Below are 22,177 nucleotides of genomic sequence, written 5' to 3' on the forward strand. Positions count from 1 at the left end.
CACCCACACATGTCAACCGGGCCTGGGCGGAGGTGGCAGATACCATGATCGGATCATGGTCAGTAACTCGGGACCGAGTGGTCAGTGTCTATCTATATTTTCCAGCTATGGACACAGTGGGTGGGATTTTCTGCTCCCCCCGCGGGTGTTTTGCGGTGGCAGAGACAGCCCAACATTGGCCTTCCAATCCCTTCCAATGTTAATTATGTACAGCATACTGTTAGTCGAGATCACTGGTACAGGAAATAATTGACTGTTCCAGCTTTTAAAGACTGTAGTTAGTATTTAAGGGGATTTCCTAACTCTTGGCGGGCACAGAACTAGACATGCCTCATCACAATGCAGAGCACCTTCATTGTCTGATGATGAATTAGAGGTGTTTCTGTAAAAAGATCGTCAAGGAGGGTTCCCTATTTTGGGACTGTAAAAACCCTCCCACAAGAGGTAATGGACAAAGCAGCATATGGTTGCTGAGGAAGAAATAGTTTGTTGGATGTGAAAAACACCTGCAATGCAACATCAGACAATAAGGTTCTCTGCATTGTGATGAGGGATGTCTTGCGATATAGTTCCAAGTCAGGATGGTGTGTGGCTTGGAGGGGAACTTGCAGGCAGTGGTGCCCCCATGCATTTACTGCCCTTTTCCTGCCAAGTGGCAGAGGTTGGGGGGTTTGGAAGGTGCTCTTTAAGGAACCTGGCCCAGTTGCTGCAGTGCATCTTGTATGTGGGACACACTGCTCCGATTGTATGTCGATTGTAGAGGGAGTGAATATTCAAGGTGGTGAATGAGGTGCCCATCAAGTGGACTACTTTGTCCTAGATGGTGTCAAGCTTTTTGAGTGTTGTTGGAGCAGCACTCATCCAGGCAAGTGGAGAGTATTCCATCACACTCCGGGCTGATATGTAGGGTGGATATTTTGCATCTCATTCTTCTGTGCTTCTCAAATATCCAATACCTCAGCTTTATGACTCAGATTCCACAAAAGATGACGCATTGCAGGATGGAAAAAGGTAAGCCTGGAAACAACCGTCTGAATCCATTCTTTTTAAAAAAATCTTTTTATTGGCATCTCTCATATTTATAATGGGTTGTATACAGTGTATACATCACATTATTCTTTCCCGCACTAATTTACTTTATTGTACAGAGAGGTTTATTTTGTCCTTTGTATAACTGACTCTTCGTACATTTCACTGTCCTCTAGATCAGTCTATAGTTCCTCCCCCTTCCCCGTTGTCCCCCACGTGCCCCCCAGCCTTCCTCCCCACTTTGGTTCAGCTGTGTTCTTCTTTTATTTTACCTCCTTCCTCTTCTCTTGTGGTTTCCCCACCTTCCTTCAGTCTCCACCCCTCCCCCATTCTGACAAACTTCCCCTTTGACTTACACCTGAAAACAATAGAGGCAGTCGGCCAGGGTGAAGCTTAACGTCTTCCCCACGTTGCTGGTCAGAATCATCCTATTCCTGTTCTCCTTGTTCCACTCACACTCCCGTCTGAAGGTGTTTGGTAAAAGAATCAGAGGTGACATGGATTGGTTGAAAGAGTGGTGGAAGCAGATTGAATAATAAATCTCAGGAGGGGGGAATTGGATAAATACTTGTGCTGGAAAGAAATGACTGTTGGAAAGGATCAGGGCAGTCGGGCATGAGTCAGTCTTTCAAGGAGCCTGCCCAGGCACAATGGGCCGAATGGCCTCCTTCCTGGTTCATCAGCGACACACAAGTACACACACACTCACACTCCCATTGCCATGTCACACACACACTCACACTCCCATTGCCATGTCACACACACACTCCCATTGCCATGTCACACACACACTCACACTCCCATTGCCATGTCACACACACACTCACACTCCCATTGCCATGTCACACACACACACACACTCCCATTGCCATGTCACACACACACACTCCCATTGCCATGTCACACACTCCCATTGCCATGTCACACACACACTCCCATTGCCATGTCACACACACACTCACACTCCCATTGCCATGTCACACACACACTTCCATTGCCATGTCACACACACACACACACTCCCATTGCCATGTCACACACACACTCCCATTGTGATGTCATTAGCTATGGAGCATTAGTTTGAAAGTGTTTTGTTGCAGTTATCATGCAAACATGTTTTCCTCTATTACAGTGAACCCCAAATTATTGATCGCACCTCACAGCACCCTGTATCATTCACTCCTTCTCTATCACCCGCGGATTTAAACCCATCCCCAAAGTCAGTTTGAGGATGATGCTCTGGGCTTTGCATGGAACATGAATGAGAGAACTAGGTGGTGGTGGTGGCAGAGAATAAGTAGGAGCCTGGACTGGCACCTTTGCTCAGCTGCAGAGTGCAAATAATGTCTCCCAAAGTCATTAGATTATGTACCAAACAATTTGTTGGATCTTGTGGGTAGTGCACGAGTCCATTACCTATATTTGTGTAGTTTACAGAACTGATCTACAATGAAGCGTATGGTTACTTCAGGATATCTCTATAGAACTCTTGGTGTCAGAAGTCTGAGTTATACTAAAAGTCGTGAGTGTTTAGACTGCTGCTGGGCTCCAGCATGACACAGTCTCTTCTGTCTGGTTTCAACATGCAAGAGCCATTAGTAGTTGTTTATTGCCCTTATGGCCACCCAGAAGACAACCCTTACACATCAGTAAATAGGAACAACTGTGGTAGGTATTCCCCAGAGAATACACATCTGGCCACTCAACTCTACCCTCCCCCAGAATGACATAACATGTGCCGGAAAGTTAGATATTGTACCATCGGGCAGAGCATCACTAGTTTCAGAGCTAGCCCTTGACCTGGCACGTTGAGGTCCAAGGCTATGCCATCCCCGGAACCATTCCCTTGTACCCAACAGCCAAACATCATGGATGAGAAACATTGTTACTTGCGAATGGGTTTTATGCAGGTGTGGGACAATGAGAGCATCAAACCTCCCCAATGTTTGACACCCGGCTATTTAAAACCCCTGACCTCATTAACAACCCGGCGAAACACTACTCAAATATCAGTGCTCAGCATGTTTAACCAAAATTTGAAAGAGAAATGGAATTTGCCTCCTTGTGATAAATGCTTTTGGAAAAACCATTTGCAAGTGCCTTTTAAAACCACATTAAAGATGACAACCCAGTGAAAATCTCCAAGCATTCAGATGTGACAAACGCAAAGTGTTGCCATTTTCAGTTTTACAACCAGCAGCAGCAACATTTGTAGCAGTTTGAGTCTTACTAGCATAACTTTGAGCTGTTAGCAATGTTATCAAGCAAGAAGCTGCAACAGTACATAACTGTGATCACAACAGCAATGCTTCTTGTCAGTTTCAAGGAGATACCCATAATCTTCTTGGATCCGACAATGAGGAACCAATGCAGGCTGATGAAGACACCGACAGCAAAGATTCACAAATGCATGGAAAAGAGAGCATTTAAGTCGGGGAAGTCAACAAACAAGCTCGATCTTATCACATTTTGTATATTTTGACCTTGCTTGAAAGTTTGTATTTCAAAACCCTAATGTACGTCTGTCAAGAAATGAAAAGACAATCATGGAGTCTGATGTCCATGTCTTGTGTAATCATTACAACCTCAACTTTTCTATGATTGCTCAAGAGCTATACATCTTCAATGATGTGCTCCCAAAGTAGGTCACAAAAGTTGAAGATTGTCCATCTCATTGTGCAAAATGGACAATGTGCTGCAGATATTGATGTATCAGGCTAAAGATGGATTGAATAAGAGCTTATCAAGCTTTTCGGGCACGTCAATTAACTCTCAAGGTTTTAAACTTATTTATGTCCTGTGTTTGATTTGATGTTTAATTGCAATAACAACTACCGTTGCAGAAGGCGCTATTAGCAATGCCATTTTGAAAAAGAAGTTAAGGTCAGCCATAGCAGACAAATGGCAATCAAATCTTTTGAGGCAAATTTTATCTAAATAAACAAATGGATGGGTCTGGGTTGAGTGGGATGTAGAAATTTAAAATATCTCAAACCCGAACCAAACCACCTCGAATACACCCATTTTCGGTTTTAATAGATGCATCCTCTGTTCTCACCCCGTTTTGGACAGCAAAATTCTGCCCTCAAGGCAAAATCTATCGGGGGGTGGGGGGGGGGGGGGGGGGGGGGGGGGGGGGTGATCTGAGGAAGAACGTTTTTTCACAACAAGTCATAATGACCTGGCACTCTCTGCTCAGCAATGCGGCAGAAGTGGAATTTAAGGGAAATAAACTTGCAGGGCTATGGGAATAGAACAGGTACATTGGGATTTATTGGATTGTTCCACAAAGACCCAGCAAGGATTTGATGGGCTGAATAACTTCTTGCTGTGCGATTATGACTCTATAACTCAGTGAAAGTTAACCAATCTGTTTTAGAAGGTGAGTTACTCATTTTAATTTATTAATGAGGCTGCAGACTCATATTCTGGCTCCATTTAAAATTTAAACTTAGCCAAATAAGTTTCTCGGGCCTTGAAAAGCCACCAGCTAAAAGTAGGCGAGGACTGCTTTGCCCTTCCAGTACTCCTCATGGGCCTTGAGGAGCCGGAGTGCTTTCTCCCAAACCCCCAGATAACCTGTTTCTCTCACCTTGTGACTGGGCTCCTGCTGCAACAGAACCTCCTCAGCAGGAAGCTCCCATGGTATGACCACCCCTACCTACATGATCACTGATCCTCCTTTCTCAATCACTGACCCCTTTTTGATGATCACCACCACACATCCCCACCACTTTCCCATCTCTGTCTCCGATCTGTCTTTAACCCTCTGCAATCACCCCAACTCTCAAAGTTATGCCCCAGACACCCCCATCAAACCCCTCACAATCTCTACCCCAGCAGTACAAACCCTACCTGCTCCTGGGACACAATATCTGCTGAAACCAGCCCTGTCCAACAGGGTTCGATTCCCGCTTGGGTCACTGTCTGTGCGGAGTCTGCATGTTCTCCCAGAGTCTGTGTAGGTTTCCTCCGGATGCTCCTGTTTCCTCCCACAAGTCCCGGAAGGTAGGGAAGTTGAAGATGTGGTTGCGATGGACGCGGAAAAAGGCTTCGACTGGGTCGAGTGGGATTACTTATGGGAGGTGCTGGAGCGGTTCGGGTTTGGAAGAGGCTTTGTTGTCTGGGTTAGGTTGCTGTACCGGGCTCCGGTAGCTAGTGTATTGACAAACAGGATGACTTCAGAATATTTCAGGCTACACCAGGGGGACGAGACCGGGATGTCCCCTCGCCACACTGCTGTTTGCGCTGGCGATAGAACTGCTGGCAATTGCTGTGAGGGCCTCAAGGGGCTGGAAGGGGTTGGTCCAGTGGGGGGGGGGGGGGTTTGGAGAACAGCGTCTCGCTGTATTCGGATGACCTCCTGATGTATGTCTCAGACCCAATGGAGGGGATGGGGGAAATTATGGGAATCTTAGGGGAATTCGGCCTGTTTTCGGGGTACAAGCTTAATATGGGGAAGAACGAGTTGTTTGTAGTTCAGGCGAGAGGTCAGGAGAGGCGACTGGGGAAACTGCCTTTTAGAGTGTTAGGGGACAGTTTTAGGTACTTGGGTATTCAGGTGGCGAGGGATTGGGACAGGCTACACAAATTGAACCTGGCCCATTTTATTTTAGTTTCAACGACCAGCACCCGATTGAATTCACACAGTCTATAAAAAGGTCCTTTCTAGGGGTCGAAGCACTGCTTGATGCGGCTTTCAGCCTTTTAATGGGTGAAAATATATTTTTTACTGCAGTCTAGCCGGTTTTTTTTGGGTCTTCCGTCCTTCTGGTCTTTCTTCAGTCTTCTGATTTCTTCCTGGCTGGCTCCTCCCCTTTTGCCGAACTACGCCAGTTGTAGAGATCTACCATGCGGATTTAGTGGCACTTGAGACACTAAAACGCAGTAGAAATTTGAGTTAAAATTTCTCGGGTGCAAACAAGAATTGTTTATTGCCTCTATTTGTTTACAATTGAGAATCACTTAAATCTTATTCTCTAATAAGTCTGGTTAGCAAAAAGGACTTAAAGAGAAGCAACTGATACATAATTTAACTTTCAAATAATACAGAAATGGTTTCTTGCTTACGGCAAAACAGCTTGCATTTACTTCAAGAGTTAGAGTGGAAAAGTGAAAGTGTAGAGACAGCGAATAGTTTAGATCAAAGTATACATGATTCATGAATAAAGATGGCCGTATGGACCCTCACGGTTATACCAAATCATATCAGTCTTTAGCCATCTATCTACACCCCTATGTAATCCCAATTGATTTAGTTTAGAATCAAATGAGTTTGATTTGACGGTTAGCTGTCAATCTTCAATGTGCAGCATTAGCTTTAAATGTTTCATATCTGAATACTTGTGTATGTTATGGAATGCGATTCTGTGCTATTATCGCAACCAGTTTAAACTAGACTTCTGCTGACTTTGCTATTTTCCACATTGTGGACATTAGCGCCTTAATGTTGCTATGGTGCCTGCCCTGTCCTTGGAATATCTGGTATGGCTTGTGTTTTAATGTCACACTGTCTTGCAAATGTATTTGTTAGAACAATGAAGCTCAGTAAAAGTGCTGTTTTAATCTATAATGGAATTACGCTGTGTCATGCTGTTTTGTTTCTGTTCTGTTGAAGCTCTCTGTTTTGCGATGACCTGAGGTTATAAGTGTTGAAATCCTTAATTTTAAATGGGTATTTAAAATTGGGGCTTAATATTTACGCTAAATAGCTATCTTTTACCTATCAGGTGTATTAGAAAATAGTTGGTTTCTAGAGAAGCCATGTTAAATTCTAACATGTGACAAGATCTTTATTTCAGAAATTAATACTGTATAAACGTGAATGCTTCGACGCTGCTGAGTGAGCATTAATTGTTGAAACAAATAAATTCTTCAATAATTTTGACAAGAAAGAGAACATTAAATTGTGTCAATGTCTGGCTCAACCACAAGGCTGTTTGTTGAATCCAATCAAGATGAGTAAGAAATAAAGCTATTGTCTTTCACAAACTGTCTTTTTGAACCCGTTTACCTTGGAGTGACCAAATATATTAATTAAAGATTATTGTTTTATTTAGCCACCAATCAGTAAAAGATGATTGATCCTTAATTCAGTTACAATGAATGAATCAATAATGAATCAGTAGTTCTCGTAAAAGACTGATTTTTATTTGCTGTAAAAATGTAAAAGCAGGGCAGCAGAGTGGCACAGTGGTTAGCACTGCTCCCTCATGGTGCCGAGGTCCCAGGTTCGATCCCAGCTCTGGGTCACTGTCTGTGTGGCGTTTGCACATTCTCCCCGTGTTTGCATGGGTTTCGCCTCCACAACCCAAAGGTGCAGGGTAGGTGGATTGGCCAAGCAAAATCGCCCCTTTATTGGAAAAAATGAATTGGGTACTCTAAATTTCTTAAAAGCTTAATTGCTGTATATGTAAAGAATGTTTTGGGCTGCATGGTGGTGCAGTGGTTAGCACTGCTGCCTCACGGCGCCGAGAACCCGGGTTAGATCCCGGTCCAGGGTCACTGTCCATGTGGAGTTTACACATTCTACCCGTGTCTGTGTGGGTCACACACCCATAGTCCAAAAACATTGTGCAGGAAAGGTGGATTGGCCACGCAAAATTGCCCTCAATTGGAGAAAAATAGTTCGGTCGTCTAAATTTATACATTTTTTAAAAAGGACTGTGTAATGAAGATAAATGTACTGGCAAGAGAGACCTTCAAGATCAGATTAACCTCATCATTTGATGTTGTAAAATAAGGGATTCTCGAAGCAGATAAAAGGATAGTATGAAACAGTTCTATTGTATTCCTGCCTAAGTTAATGAGAGAAGGTGGTGTCAGTAATTGGGGATCCAATTCAATTAATCTAGTGACCAAATTGACCAATTGTCATGTTATGAGGTAATGGTCACTTTTGGGATAAAAGTAGAGGTTCCGAACGTCTTCCTTGCTTGCCAAGTACTGAAGACTCCTGAGGTCGAGTTCCAAGGAAATTACTGTCAAATAAGGAGCCAGACTCCCGAGTCTGAATTCCACAAGAATTACTGTTAAAGAAGGAGCCAGAGAGGGTTACGCTGCTACACACTGAATACCCACATGAAGTTGGAAAAGTCAATGCCTTAAAGTTCAGTAAACCTTTTTCTTTTCATAAACTTTTTTTTGAATTTACTATCCAGAGAATTCTGCTTTTGTCTTAATTGATTCAAGTCCTGTTCAAACTAAAGTGAATTTATTAAATGGTAAGTTGGAGGTAGCTGAAATCAATTATGCTCTTGATAACAAGATCAGTATCTTCAATTAAAAACCTTGCATTTCTATAGCACCTTTCACAACCACAGAGCGTCCCAAAGTGCTTCACAACCAATTAAGTACTTTGAAGTATCATCACTTTTGTAATGTAGGAATCGTGGCAATCAATTTACACACAGCAAGATCCCACAAACAGCAATGTGATATTGAGCAGATGATCTGTTTGTAGTGATGTTGATTGAGGGATAAATATTGACCAGGACACTGGGGTAACTCCTCTGCTCTTCTTCAAAATAGTGGCTGTGGGATCTTTAACATCCACTTGATAGGGTCAGACAACGCCTCAGTTGAATATCTTATTTGAAAGAAGGCTGTTCTGACAGTGCAGCACTCCCTCAGCGCTGCGAGGAGGAATTTTGGATGTAATTTTTGTCCTCCAGTCCCTGGACTGCGACTTGAACCTACCTTCTGACTCAGAGGTGAGAGAACTGCCCACTGAGCCACAGCTGACACTATAGACAATACAAAGTTAGAAAGTGAAAGTTACCCATTAAAACTCCCACCCTTTGCCTCCAGTGCCTAAATGTAAAAATAAAAACCCCAGTATAAATAACATGGATTTCATAGAATTTGCAGTGCAGAAGGCCATTCGGCCCATCGAGTCTGCACTGGCTCTTGGAAAGAGCACCCTACCCAAGGTCAACACCTCCATCCTGTCCCCATAACCCAGTAACCCCACCCAACACTAAGGGCAATTTTGGACACTAAGGGGAATTTATCATGACCAATCCACCTAACCTGCACATCTTTGGACTGTGGGAGGAAACCGGAGCACCCGGAAGAAACCCACACAGACACGGGGAGGATGTGCAGATTCCGCACAGACAGTGACCCAAGTTGGAATCGAACCTGGGACCCTGGAGCTGTGAAGCAATTGTGCAATGCTACCATGCTGCCCTTTGACGGACAAATATTGAGGTGTTGGTTTCAAGTCACAAGTTTTGACTACCCATTTGAGCCTCGGGCACTTTTCTGTCTCCCCATTGCTCATGTCAATCACAGGCAGCGACGGAGCTGAGGGCTGAATTTAACTGAGAATAATGCTCCAGTTGGCAAACTTCCATGAATGTCACACAATTTATGTAAAAAGCTAAATTCAGATTTAGAGAAGACAGATTTTTAATTGGTAGTTTAGCACACTGGGCTAAATTACTGGCTTTGAAAGCAGGCCAGCAGCACAGTTCAATACCCATACCAGCCTTCCTGAACAGGTGCTGGAATGTGGTGATTAGGGGCTTTACACAGTAACTTCATTGAAGCCTACTTGCGACAATAAGTGATTTTCCAGTTTTCATTTCAAGGGTAATGGAGAACTGGCAGTATGGTGGAATGAAAGCCTGGATGAGAAGAGCCATCATAGAATGGCAGAGCAGACTGGATGGGCCAAATGGCCTACCTCTGCTCCTATATCTTATGACCTTCTGAAAGGGGGAGACATTGATTTGCTCCCAGATGTTGCCCAGAGGAGGAAATTTTAGTCTGAAAATCATTGTCCAACCTCCATATTGTGACATCACAAAGGAGGTCATCCTCTAAATCAGCCAATAGGAATAAATCCGTTCCGCAGTGACGTCACTGCATTTGAGCGCACCCGTCTGGCGCGAGGACACGGGAGCCCCGCCCCCACCCTTTGTTCCCCCTCCCCCAGGACATCGTCATGCCGGTTTCCGGCAACCGGCTGACAGCTCCGGCCGGAGCGAGAAGACCCTCCCAATCCAGGACTGCGCATGTGCAGGGTGAGCTCACTCCAGATGACTTTACCGCTGGCTTGTGCCCACTGGGAAGATTGGAGGACCGGAAGGACTCTGTCCCTCCGACAATCAGAGCTCCCCCATTGTCTCAATGCGGAAGCTGGACATGGAGGTTTCTGTCGAGCAAAGCTGTTGTTCTCCAACTCTGAGTGAGTTTGAGCTGCACACAGACTGAAATCTCCTCCTGTCTCCAACATCTGTGAGTAAAACACTTTCTTTTCTCCCCCTTTCCATTTATTTTCTCATTCTCACCTTCAATTGGTGACTTGCAGCAACTGAAGGGAAAGGAAGTGAATCCAGGGAGGGTGCAGACTCTGGAAAGCTTGGCCCAGGCCTCTCTCTCTGAAAGATGTTGACATCCTTTGCTCCCTCAGTTTGACACTTATTTGTCTGGCTAAAAGGATGGTCTCTTTCCTAATGTCCACAATTAAAGGGCTGGTTTCCCCAGGCGATGGTTTACATTTAAGGGGACAGTAAACAGGGCAAATCCAACTCAGCTAATTCCTTCTCTGTCGGTCTCTTGTCCATCATCAGCAAAGTGATGGAAGTAGCCATCAAAGTTGCTATGAAGTGGCACTTATTCTTTAATAACCTGCTCCTGGATGCTCAGTTTGGGTTCCGCCAGGGTCACTCCGCTCCTGATCTCATTACAGCCTCAGTTGAAACTTGGACGAAAGAGCTGAATGACAGAAGTGAGGTAAGAGTTACTGCCCTAGACATCAAGGCAGCATTTGACCTAGTATGGCATGGAGCCCCAGCTAAACTGGAGTCACTGGGAATCGGGGGATACATTTCCACTGGTTGGATTCATACCTGGCACAAAGGAAGATGGTTGTGGTGATTGGAGGTCCAATCTCAGCTCCAGGACATCACTGCAGGAGTTCCTCAAGACAGTTTCCTTGACCCAACCATCTTCAACTGCTTCATTAATGATCTCCTTTCCATCATAAGGTGAGAAGTGGTGATGTTTATGGATGACTGCACAATGTTCAGCACCATTCTCAACTCCTCAGATAATGAAGCAGTCCAGGTCCAAATTCAGTAAGACCTGGACAATATCCAGGCTTGGTCTAATAAGTGGCAAGTTACATTTGTGCAACACAAGTGCCAGGCAATGACCATCTCCCACAAGAGAGGATCTAACCACCAGCCCTTGACATTAGTGGCATTACCATCGCTGAATCCCCCATAACCAACATCCTGGGGGTTACCATTGATCAGAAACTGAACTGGACTAGCCATATTAATATTGTAGCTACCAGGACAGATCAAGGGCTGGGAATCCTACGGTGAGTAGCACACCACCCGATGCCCCAAGGCTTGTCCACCAGACATCTACAAGCACAAGTCAGGAGTGTAATGGAATACGCTCCACTTTGCTGGATGAGTGCAGCTCCAACAACACTCAAGAAGCTCAACGCTGTCCAGAACAAAGCAGCCTGATTAATTGTGCTGCTTTCCACAAACATTCAAACCTTCCACCACCGACAAACAGTAGCAGCTGTGTATACCATTTACAAGATACACTGCAGTAACTATAAACGTTCCTCAGACAGCACCTTCCAAACCCATAACCACTGCCATCTTCGAAGGACAAAAGCAGCAGATACCTGGGACCCTCACCACCTGGAGGTTTGCTTCCAAGTTACACACCACCCTGACTTGGAAATATATTGCCGTTCCTTCACTGTCCCTAGGGCAACATCCTGGAATACCCTCCCTAACAGCACAGGGGATGTAGGGCAGCACGGTGGAGCAGTGGTTAGCGCTGCCTCTGGGTCACTGTCCGTGTATAGAGTATAGAGAAATACAGCACAGAACAGGTCCTTCAGCCCACTATGTTGTGCCGAACTTTTGCCCTAGGTTAATCATAGATTATAATAGAATTTTGGACACTAAGGGCAATTTATCATGGCCAATCCACCCAACCTGCACATCTTTGGACTGTGGGAGGAAACCGGAGCACCCGGAGGAAACCCACGCACACACGGGTAGAATGTGCAGACTCCACACAGACAGTGACCCAAGCCAGAATCGAACCTGGGACCCTGGAGCTGTGAAGCAATTCTGCAATCCACAATGCTACCATGCTGCTCTCCCCGTGCCTGTGTGGGTTTCGCCCCCACAACCCAATGATGTGCAGGGTAGGTGGATTGGCCATGCTAAATTGTCCCTTAATTGGAAAAAATGAATTGGGTACTTTAAATTTATAAAGAACAAATTTTTAAAAAACAGCATAGGGGATGTACCTACACCTCAAAGACTGCAACAGTTCAAGAAGGCAACTCACCACTACTTCAGAAGGGTAACTGGGAATGGGCAATAAATGCTGGCCTAACCAGCATTGTCCAAATCCCGTAAATTAATTTTTAAAAATGTAATATCGGACAGAGATATGTCGAGTGTTATATGGTATGTTTTATATATATTATTGATGGTTCTGTAATAAAATACATGAATTATCAGTTCTGGTTTTGTAATATAGTACTGTACCCACATTATATATTTCCAGTCAGACAGTCATTGCAGCACTGACAGAATCCATTTGGGAACTCAAGTCAATGCTGACTCTCTGTACAGTAATCCAGTCAGTCCCATTCCCCCTCAATATGCCTGTTCCCCAGCAAGTTTATTTTCTTCAAGTGGCCATCCTACTCTATTTTAAATTATTGATCATCTTGACTTCCACAACCCTTGTGGGCAGTGAGTTCCCTGTCATGACCATTCCATGACTAAATAAAATTCTTCCTCAGATTTCCCTATCTCTAATCAGTAAATGTCCTTATATGGAGATTCTCTCCTCTTGTACAGGTTTTAGCGAGTTTAGATTTGTTGATCAGCACCTTCAGGAAAATTGGGAGGGACAGTAAGTGAATACAGTCTGTATATTACACACATTTTTCATCCAGTAATATCGACATATATCTGTCTGGCAGCCTGCATGAAGATTTTCAGGTCTCTGTGTCCAGGACAGGAAGTAGTGAGCTTGGATCTGTCAATCAGCCTGAATCAGCACCTTCAGCAGAATTGGGAGGGTCAATATTAGGTACAGCAGAGTGAGAATGCAGAGAGAGTCTGTGGGATTGAGATTTAGAGCATTTCAGTGAAAGAGAGAGAGGAAAGAATGTTCGATAGAAACTAGAATTGTCTGTTCTGTGTTACTATCCTGTACTGACAATGATTACTATTGTAAAATCTGTTTGCAGGAAGTTCGAACGAGAAGAATTTAAGGCTGATATCTCAAACTAAATATGACGTCAAGAACTGACTGAGTCACTCAATTCTTGGGATCATCGGCCTTGGAATCTAGAAGGAGAAATGTTTGTCTATTCTGTCTGCTTCAAGAGATTTTAAACATCAGTGTGTCTGGAAAAACACTGAGACACAAACACATACCCGTGTGAGTCTGTTACAGAGCACTGACTGTGGAAAGAGCTTTAACCAGTGACTAAGACTGAAAACAATACTACACCATTCACAGCAGGGAGAGACTGTACACGTGTTCGGTGTGTGGACGAGGGTTCAACTGATCGTCCAACGCGGTGAGACGCAAGGTCACCCGGACCATGGAGAAACCATGGAAATGTGAGGACTGTGGGATGGGATTCATAGCCCCATGCCAGCTGGAAAGTCATCAACGTAGTCACACTGGAGAGAGGCCTTTCACCTGCTCTCAGTGTGAAAAGGGATTCACTGACATTGGCAGCCTGCGGAGACATGAACGAGTTCACACTGGGGAGAGGCCGTTCACCTGCACTGTGTGTGGGAAGGGATTCACTCGGTTACCCAACCTGCAGAGACACCAGACAGTTCACACCAGGGAGAAGCCGTTCACCTGCACTGTGTGTGATAAGGGATTCACTCAGTTATCCACCCTGAAGAGACACCAGAGCGCTCATACCGGGGAGAGGCCATTCATCTGCTCTGTGTGTGATAAGGGATTCACTCAGTTATCCAACCTGCAGACACACCAGCGACTTCACACTGGGGAGAAGCCGTTCATCTGCTCTGTGTGTGATAAGAGATTCACTCAGTTATCCAGCCTGCTGAGCCACAATGTCACTCACACCAATGAGAGACCCTTTAAATGCTCTGACTGTGGGAATGGGTTTAAAAGCTCTCAGGTACTGATGATCCATCAGCGCATTCACACTCAGGAGAGACCGTTCAGCTGCTCTCACTGCACAAAGAGGTTTCGATCCTCAGCCAAACTGATGAAACACGAGCGAGGTCACACCTAACAATGAAGCAGAATACCCGTGGCCTTGTTCATCGTGGCCGGGGACTTTAACCAGGCCAACCTCGAGTGTACAGCCAAAATTCCACCGCCACATCTCCTGTCCCAACAGGGGCCCCAACATCCTTGACCACTGCTACACAAACATCAAGGGCACCTCTCAATCCATCCCCCACTGCACTTCGGAAAATCGGACCACAAAATGGTGCTCCTTCTATTGGCATACCAGCAGAAACTGAACGGGAGAATCCGGTTAAGAAGGTCGTGCAATGCTGGTCCGAGGCAAAAGAAGAGCTCCTACGCGACTGCTTGGAGTCAGTGGACTGGTCCATATTCAAGAACTCAGCTGCCAACCTAAACGAGTTTGCCAGCACCATCACAGACTTCAGCAGCAAGTGTGGAGAAGATTGTGTGTCAAAGAAGGTAGTATGTACGTTACCCAACCAGAAACCATGGTTTAATCGGGAGATTCACTCCGTACTGAAGGCCAGGTCTGAGGCATTCAAGACAGGCGACCCTGACCTATACAAGAAATCTAGATACGACCTCCACAAAGCCAACAGGGACATCAAGAAACAATACCAGACTAAGCTAGAGTCACAGACTAATGACATGGACTCTCGTCGGTTGTGGCAAGGCTTCAACAACATAATGAGCTGTAAAGCCGAGAAGAATCTTTGGCAACAGGGCACCCCTCCCCGACAAATTCAATGCATTCTATGTTCACTTCAACAGGAAACCATCAAACCTTTGTCAACTGCCCCAGCAGCCTTGGACACACAAACCTGTGACATACCAACCGTCACAGCCTGTGACCAGAAGGTCGGCCTTCTTGAAAGTGAACCCTTGATAAACGGCAGGTCCTGACGGGATCCCTGGTCGTGCACCCAGATACTGTGAGGACCAACTGGCGGATGTGTTTCCGGACATCCTCAACCTCTCCCGACTCGGTTCCGAGATTCCCACCTGCTTCAAGAAGACCACCATCCATACCGGTGCCAAAGGAGAACCAGGCAACGTGCCTCAACGACTACCATCCGGTGGCCTTGGCATCGATCATTATGATGAGCTTCGAGAGTTTGGCCATGAGACACGGCAACTCCAGACAGCCAGAGTGCCTTGATCCACTGCAATTCGCAATCACCGCAACCGGTCCACCGGAGACGCCATGGCCCTACCTGTCCACCGCAGACACCATGGCCCTACCTGTCCACCGCAGACACCATGGTCCTACCTGCCACCGCCATCTCCATGGCTCTACACTCATTCCTGGAGCATCTCGACAACAAGGACTCCTATGTCAGACTCCTATTCATTAACTACAGCTCTGCCTTCAACTCCATAATCCCAGCCAAGCTCATGTCAAAACCTAGGACTTGTCTCCTCCCCCTGCAACTGGATCATCAACTTCCTGACCCACAGACAGCAATCAGTAAGGATAAACAACAATGCCTCCTCCTTTGCGTTAGTCCTCAATACCGGGGCCCCACAAGGCTGTGTACTTAGCTCCCTACAATATTCCCTGTACACACACGACTGTGTGGCAAAATTTGGCTCCCCCTCCATGTTTGCCAATGACACGACTGCAATGGGTCAGATCTCAAACAACGATGAGTCAGAGTACAAGAGGGAGATAGAGAACTTAGTGGCGTGGTGTAATGATAATAATCTCTCCCTCAATGCCAGCAAAACGAAGGAGCTGGTCATTTACTTCAGGAAGCAAAATATCTTGCATATCCCTGTCTGCATCAATGGTGCCGAAGGGGAGATGGTTGACAGCTTCGAATTGCTAGGTGCGCAAATCACCAACAATCTGTCCCGATTCACCAACGTCAACACTACAACCAAGAAAGCACAACAGCGCCTATACTTCCTCAGGAAACTAAGGAAATTCAGCATGTCTACAATTATTACAGATTCACCATAGAAAGCATCCTCTCTGGCTGCAGCACAGCTTGGTATGGCAACTGCTCGGCCCAAGACTTTAAGAAACTACAGAGTCGTGAACACAGCCCAGTCCATCACATGAACCTGTCTCCCATCCATTGACTCTGTCATGGCTGATATGTTCCCAGTGCCCCATTCTATCCCTGCAGCCCTGCAATTTAGTTCCCTCAAATACCGATCCAATTTCCGTTTGAAATCCTCCATTTCCACACAACACCTCCCCCTCACCGGTGGCGAGTTCTAGGTCATTACCATTCGCCGCATCAAAATATTCCCCCACCCCCCCCGCCCCTCCAACTCGATTTCAAATTTGCTGATGACACCACCGTGGTGGGTCGGATCTCAAACAATGACGAGACAGAGTACAGGAATGAGACAGAGAATCTGGTGAACTGGTGGGACGACAATAATCTCTCCCTCAATGTCAACAAAATGAAGGAGATTGTCATCGACTTCAGGAAGCGTAGTGGAGAACATGCCCCGTCTACATCAATGGGAACGAAGTAGAAAGGGTCGAGAACTTCAGGTTTTTAGATGTGCAGATCACCAACAACCTGTCCTCCCCCCCCACCCCCCATGCTGACACTATAGTTAAGAAAGCCCACCAACGACTCTACTTTCTCAGAAGACTGAGGAATTTTGGCATGTCAGCTACGACTCTCACCATCTTTTATAAGTGCACCATAGAAAGCATTCTTTCTGGTTGTATCACAGCTTGGTATGGAGCCTGCTCTGCCCAAGACCGCAGGAAATTACAAAAGGTCATGAATGTAGCCCAATCCATCACGCAAACCAGCCTCTCATGCATTGACTCTGTCTACAATTCCCGCTGCCTCGGAAAGGCAGCCAGCATAATGAAGGACCCCACGCACCCCAGACATATTCTCTTCCACCTTCTTCCGTCAGGAAAAAGATACAAACATTTGAGGTCATGTACCAACGGATTCAAGAACAGCTTCTTCCCTACTGCCATCAGACCTTTGAATGGACTTACCTCGTATTAAGTTGATCTTTTCTCTACACCCTAGCTATGACTGTAACATTATATTCTGCAGTCTCTCCTTCCTTCACTATGTATGGTATGCACTGTCTGTATAGCATGCAAGAAACAATACTTTTCACTGTATACAATACATGTGACAATAAATAAAATCAAATAAACTTGTCATAATCTTCTCCACCTCTCTCAAATCTCCCCTCGACCTTCTTTGCTCCAAGTTGAACAATCCCAGCCTGACCTTAACAAACAAACAGAATATGTTAATACCTGGGATCGGACGGGAATGTTTAATTTCTGTTTGAAAGATACTGGGAATATTGTCCTGGATAATAAATGATTGGAATGTTTACCTTGGGTGTGGTTGAATGGAATATATCAATCTGGTATCTACCTACGCTCTAGTGAAAGTCTGGAATGTGCAGATGGGATGAATAAGTTGATCACTATCTCTTGGAAATATTGACATGCTTTTACAAAAAATTTAGAGGACCCAATTATTTTTTTCCAATAAAGGGGCAATTTAGCGTGGCCAATCTACCTACCCTGCACATCTTTTGGGTTGTGGGGTGAGACCCACGCAGACACGGGGGAATGTGCAAACTCCTCACAGACAGTGACCTGGGGCTGGGATCAAACCCGAGTCTTCGGCGCCATGAGGTAGCAGTGCTAACCACTGTGCCACCCAGATATATTTACATCCTGGCCCATGAACTTTGTTTTTAAGAAACCTACATTTGAAAGTCCGGCCACGACATGAAATATCAGCACCATAACAGGGCAGATCAGAAAGACAGACACTCACTTTGATATTTTCATTAGCGCATCTGAGAGTTAAGAATATGTGACATGATTTTGGGATCCCGGTGTGGGTGTGCAGTTGTGATTTGTTACATGTGAAAAATAACAAGTCTAAATTCATGGTGAAATGGACTGAAGACCGGGTCCCAAACACACACAGCTACTGGAGACACAGCAGGAGATGAAATGGTTAATGTGGCCAGGGGATTGAGACACCATTGTGACATCATCAAGACATTGACACACACTCCAGAGAGAAACTGACTTTAAAACAATCCGGATAGAATTAAACACACTGGACACGGGCAAAGTGGGAGTGAAATTAAAGCGATAATGGGACAAGGAAGGGCTTGGGAGAAATAATACTGAGTAAGAACTGTCCACAAAGAGAGAGCTGGAGAATCCTTTACATCCATGTTTGATCTGTTGCTTGAAGCATCTGTCCGAATGTGCCAGTGACCTAGAACTCACGGCGCTCCTTCAGGAGAAAATATTGAGTAGATGTTACCCCAGGCAAGGCCAGAACAGAAATGGGAAAATAACTGAATGAAATTCAGTGAGGGGTCGGTGAGAGTTTTTCTCCCCCTCTCGGTGTGGAGTGTAAGATTCCTGAGGACTCCCTACTTCAGGTTTTCTTACTAATTAGTGAACATTAAATTAATTTCTATGACTGGCTGTAGATTTATTTTGAATTTGCTTGTTACACTTCCCCTGTTTTTATTCCTGTTGTGATTACGCTCTGGGTAAGGATGGTTGACAGGTGACAGGATGGGAAATTGTGGTTTGGGTCTTCACTGACCAAATGTTTTATTGATCCGAAAGGTGTAAAAGGGACCAAACTCCAGCAGAAATTGAGCAGAGCTGAGAACAGACGACTTGCTGTGTGGGAACAGGGAGATAAACAGCTCCCAGAGGACAGAGAAAACAAGAGTCCTGGAATCCTAGACAACACCTGGGTGTCAAGGCCACCATGTTTTCACTGCTTGGCACGGGAATGCTGACTCCCTGTACCGGGGACGGAGCGTGGGGAAGACAATTGTTTGAGAGTTTGACGTGGCTGTGACGGGTACAGATGGTTCAATGACAGGCTTTGTAATTGGTCCATGTGTAAGGAATCTTTTTTAAATCCTTGTCTGATCCATGTCTCCCTTTTTATTACTGTCTTGTTCGCTGCTGCACCATTGCAGATTCTGGGTTTGAACTACACACTTTGGAAATGCCCAGGTGCAAGCTGTTAGTTGAACTGACCAAAGGGATTCACGTCTGTGCTGTGTGGTCGGGTCCCGTGATGTCATTTTGATGGACTTGGCTAGCAGTCAATCAGTTCTTCTAAAATTCCGAGATTTACTTCATTCTGATTGGTGGAACCCTTCAGAAACTTCTGAAGGGAAGGCTAGGAGAAGAAGCAATCTCCATTTTAATTCACTTCTATTTAGACATAGAAGGCAGCACACAGCAAGTCTGGACTCTTTATTACCTCTCTGCCTGGTGATTTAAAATACTTCCAGCCAGCCTGTGAAAGTTCCACTGGAAGCTAAAGCAGATTCTCTCTCAGCTGAGGGCTTGTGACCAAATATCTTCCTCTTTCTGCACAACCTGGGAGCTGTTGGCAAGTGGTCATCTCTGTTCTGATGAGGCAACTGTGAGGCCACAGCTCTGAGTTTTCTCTCAGCTGTTGGACTCCTCCTGAGGGTTCCGGATAAAGAGAGGGGCCATTGAAAATCCATTTAAAACTCTCATGTTGAGAACTTCAGTGAGGCTGATCATCCGCCTGCTGGCCCATCAGTGACCCTGACTCCACCACTCCCTGGGGAAGAGAGATTCACAGACCCATAGACCTCAGCGGAAAGAAATATCCTCATCTGTGTCTTCAATGGGAAACCCCTTTTAAATGTAGTTCTAGTCTCTGCCACAAGGGGAAACATTCTCTCCTCATTCTCTCTGTCAGTTCCACCCAGGACTTCGCGCGTTTCAATAAGATCATCTCTCATTGTTCTAAACTGCAATGGATACAGTCCCAACCTGTCAAACCTTTCCTCAGAGGATAACCCCCTCATTCCAGGAATCCGGAGAGTCAATCTCCTCTGAACTGCTTACATTGCAATTATCCCATTTCTGAAATAAGGAGACGCAAACTGTACACAGTGCTCCAAATATGGTCTCACCAAGGCCCTGTACAACTACACCAAAACATCCTGAGTTTAATATTCCAGTCTCTTTCCATCTATACCTGCCTGGGGAAAGCAGGCAGCATAATTAAAACCCCTCCCACCCGGCTTACTCACTCTTCCAACTTCTTCCATCGGGCAGGAGATACAGAAGTCTGAGAACACGAATGAACAGTCTCAAAAACAGCTTCATCCCCACTGTCACCAGACTCCTAAATGACCCTCTAATGGACTGACCTCATTAACACTACACCCTGCATGCTTCATCCGATGCCAGTGCTTATGTAGGTACATTGTATATCTTGTGTTGCCCTATTATGTATTTTTTAAATTTCTCTTTTCTTCCCATGTACTTAATGATCTGTTGAGTTGCTCACAGGAAAATACTTTTCACTGTACCTCGGTACACGTGACAATAAACAAGTCCAATCCAATCCAAACAACAATATTTAATTGGCCTTCCTAATCTGCTTTATCTGCAAACTGACTTCTTGAGGTTCCTGTATCAGGACATCCAGATCCCTCTGTACCTCAGAGTTCTGCAATCTCTCTCCAATTAAATAATGCTCAGTTTAATTTAACCATTTTTGCCAAAGTGGGCACGCTCACATTTTCCCACCTTATGCTTCATCTGTCAATGTGTTCCCACTCACTTAATCAGTTTATTGTCCTTTGCAGACTCCTTAAGTCCACTTCACAAATTACTTTCCTACCTGTCTTTGTGTCATCAGAATATCTAGCTGCCATACATTCAATCCCATCATCCAACTCATTAATATAGATTGTAAATAGTTGATGGCCCAGCACTGATTCTTGTGACACTTCTCACATCTTACCAACCCAAACGTAACCCATTTATGCCCCCTCTCTGCTTCCTGTTAGCTAACCAACCCTCTATCCATGCTGATCTATTGCTCCTCCTCCCCCCCCCCCCCCCCCCATGAGCTCTTAATATGTGTAGTAACCTTTGATGTGACACCCTGGGGAATACCTTCCGGAAACCTAGGTAAACCACATCTACAGGTTCCCCTTTATTGACATCCCTTGTTACTTCCTGAAAAAGACTCAATAAATTAGTCAATCCCAATTGACTCTCTGAACCACATTTTCAAACATTGTGTCAAAAGAAAACTCAAATCTCCTCTCCCACTCTGGCTCCTTTACAATTAGCTTAAGAGAAACTCACTTTCAGTTAAAGAGCCTGTCAACGTCTTTCACCCACTTTCCCCAAAGTGAATGAATTTGAGCAGAAAAATACCACCAAAATTCAAATATTTTCAATGAAACAAGTTTATTAATAAAATAGAACATGGTTTTAAAAAATATTGGAACATTACTTGTGGATCAAAGACAACCAGAGTAAAAGAATAACCATGAAAGGATGTTCACAATGTTCGGGACCCAAATGTTTCTCTTCGGTTCTTCTGTAGCCTGTTCCCGTGATTCTCCACTTTGTACACAGGAGCACTGAACCCCGGGTTCAAGACACCATCAGCCCTGATCATCCCCATCCCCTGATTTCCCAGTCAGTCCTCTATTAGTGTGACACCCATGGCAGATTCCCAACTGGGGCACAGGCCCTGTTATTCTCAGCTAAATTCAGCCCTCAGCTGTGTCGCTTGGCTGTCATTGACACAATCAATAACAAGTCAGAAAGGTGGCCGAGGCTCAAATGGAAGACAAAACTTGTGGATTAGGATCTCTGTAAAGATCAGTAACTTCAAAACAAAAATCAAATCCCCAGTCAACAAATTACAGGATCACATGACAGGACATAAGGTTTTATAACTTTTACTGCAACAAACAAACAAGAAGCAACATTAACTAAATATTATTTTGTAGGAAACCTACACCTTAAAAGTATCAGTGCAAAGTGATTATTCATTCCTGAGGGCTCTGTTCTTTTCTTTTCCCAATCTGGTAGCCCTTAGCTGCAGAACTGTCTTTCACAGTG

The 22,177-nt window shown here is 45.0% G+C and overlaps 1 pseudogene; it reads right to left on the reverse strand.

Moving 5' to 3' along the window:
* LOC119951598 overlaps positions 1-22,177 on the reverse strand; it is a 52,482-nt pseudogene that overhangs the window by 22,142 nt on the left and 8,163 nt on the right.

Source organism: Scyliorhinus canicula, chromosome 17 (assembly GCF_902713615.1).
Source record: "Scyliorhinus canicula chromosome 17, sScyCan1.1, whole genome shotgun sequence".
In the NCBI taxonomy this organism is placed as follows: Eukaryota; Metazoa; Chordata; class Chondrichthyes; order Carcharhiniformes; family Scyliorhinidae; genus Scyliorhinus; species Scyliorhinus canicula.